Genomic DNA, 2,612 nt, shown 5'->3' with positions numbered 1-2,612 from the left:
AGTTCAGCCCACATATTACATCACCAAAAAGTTGCTAGAGACTGGGGATGGGGGGGAGGGAAATCTCCTTCTTGGGATTTCCTCTCTGTAGCCCTAAATAGGGGTGGGGGGGGGGAGTGGGATCAGCAGGAGGTTGAATAGCTTCGAACAAGGAGAGATTGTGCAGGTTGAAGGAAGGGCACCATCTGGAAACAGACTATCATAGTTCAGCGGGCAATTATAAAACAAACATTTTAGCCTGCTGGCCAGAGATCTTTTAAGTTGAATGCTGAAAAAATAGTACTCAACTTCACATAAGAGAAAAGCTAGACTTTGTCAGAGGGCAGCCACCTAAATAACGTAATACTCTCTATCACCTGGAAGGATTTTTTTAAACATTGATTTACTAAATTGCTACTTCAGACGGTTTTTAATTTATGAGAAACTTGATGTTGTACTGTGTAATATCTTACTGTATAATGAATGTATCTTAGGACAAAACTCTTTATATATGATTACCAAAAACAAGTGAAATCTTCCAAAAATGAGTGAAATTCTTTCAGATATTTAAGACTTTTTAATCTTAAATTCTGATATTATATACTGTCACATCCTCCTATTCTACAGAATATTCTCTTCTCTGTGTAAGTCCATCTTATTATTAATTGATGTGTTGTGGCTTAAAAACAAATATAGCCCTGAACTGAGTGAAAAACAAGACAGCTCTGACTCACCACCAACTATGTGAACTTAGGCAAATCACTTTACCTACTTCTGGCCCAGTTTCTTCTTCTATGAAAATAGAACACTGGAGAAGGAATTAGTAAGTGTTGGGTATAAACTATGCTATTATATTTCATTAATTGAAAAAATGTTAATTAGGTAACTCAATAGCTGAGGAAACACCAACTTAAGCATCTTGAGTAACTCGCGTGCTACTTAAGTACTAAGTAATGGAACTGGGATTTGAATGTAATGCCAAAGCATGAGCCACACTGTCTTTCGCTGGGCTGCCCAGATGCTGAGTGCTGCTTCTAGATAAAGCTTTTGGACTTCTACTTCCTGTTGCTCATTGCCTTGGCTTGTGCTTGTTCTTTTTCAAATAGGCCACACTGTCGATCCACATTCTTTACTTAACGTCTGAGCTTAATTTCTACCTCTTTCACAGAATTTTTTCTTTGAATTCTTATGCCAGACATAGATATACCAGGGGTTACAATTCCAAGGGCCTATCATAAAGGCAAAATGCTCACAAGAATGAAGCAGGTTATATAAATGAGTGAATTAAATCAGCATAAAGTAATAGAGGAAAGTGAAGGCATCCTGATGGTTAATTTAAAGGAATCCGCCTGCACCTTCTACCGCCTTCTTCCTCATCGTGGCTTTGGAGGATTATGAGACAGCACTGCCAGACCTTCTTCCCATTTTTTCAGGAAAAGAGTCATTTAGATTTTTCCTGTGATATTTCCTGATTTTAAAAACATTAGGTCTGATGGGCTGCCAGCTTCTAGCCTCTGGTTTATATTATGTATAATTTCTTGATCGCTCAGTGATTATGTTGTATTTGGTAATAGTTTGATTTGGGAGAAATAAATAATTCCTCCTGAGCTTTTTTAATTTGAGCAGTCTTGAGCTTTTTAATTTGAGCAATCTTGAGCTTTCTAACTTGAATTAGTAATATCACTAACCAAAGTACTAAATTGGAATAACAGGTGTTTAGGGACAAATATAATATTTAGGCATGGTAAATTGAAAATGAAAGCCAAGAGCTCAGTTCTGAAGAGAGGTTTCAAAAGTCATCAGAATTAAACATAGAACAAGAAACCGTGAGTAATACCAATTTCCAGGAAACATGACGATAAAGACAAAATAAGTTATCATTATTGTGATAGCTACAAATTTTAGATTATTTAGTGGGTTGAAAAGTGACTAGTTGAAGTTTAACTGACAAAACTTTAGCAGAACCAGACAAAAGAATCAGTATTCACAATATATTAAGAAAATAGAAATCAGTAAGATAAAGACAACCCAAGAGAGGAAACCAGGACAAAAGTATTTAAATATAGAAATATAAATGAGTAACCTCATTACTGATCAAGGAAAACTTGATTAAGGTACAACCCCCAGCAAGATTAGCCCACCTCACAAAGTCCCAGAAGACCATTTGCTGGCGTGGATGTGGAGAGAAGGGAACATTCTACACTGCTGGTGGGATTGCAAACTAATACAGCCTTTTTGGAGAAAAGTATGGAGAAACCTCAAAGATCTAGAAGTAGACCTTCCATCTGACCCCGCAATCCCATTACTAAGTATCTACCCAGAAGAACAGAAATCATTTAGCACAAACACATTTGCACTAGAATGTTTATTATGGCTCAATTCATAATTGCCAAGTCGTGGAAGCAACCTAAGTGCCCATCAACCCATGAGTGGATCAACAAACCATGGTATATGTATGCCATAGAATATTATTCAGCCATTAAAAAAGATGGAGACTTTATATCTTTTACATTTACCTGGATGAAGTTGAAATATATTTTTCTTAGTAAAGTATCTCAAGAACGGAAAAATCAATATCCAGTGTAGTCCATACTAATATGAAATCAACATATAAACAATTACATGCTTATAAG

General features: G+C 36.2%; 1 protein-coding gene across 6 annotated transcripts in view; it reads left to right on the top strand.

The window, feature by feature from the left end:
* Nucleotides 1-2,612, top strand: part of RALGPS2 (Ral GEF with PH domain and SH3 binding motif 2) — a 193,887-nt gene that overhangs the window by 143,478 nt on the left and 47,797 nt on the right. The window lies entirely within an intron of this gene.

The sequence above is a fragment of the Nycticebus coucang genome, chromosome 10, assembly GCF_027406575.1.
Source record: "Nycticebus coucang isolate mNycCou1 chromosome 10, mNycCou1.pri, whole genome shotgun sequence".
Classification (NCBI taxonomy): domain Eukaryota; kingdom Metazoa; phylum Chordata; class Mammalia; order Primates; family Lorisidae; genus Nycticebus; species Nycticebus coucang.
The sequence above is the reverse complement of the archived record's forward strand: the minus strand, read 5'-3'. Positions and strand labels throughout refer to the sequence as shown.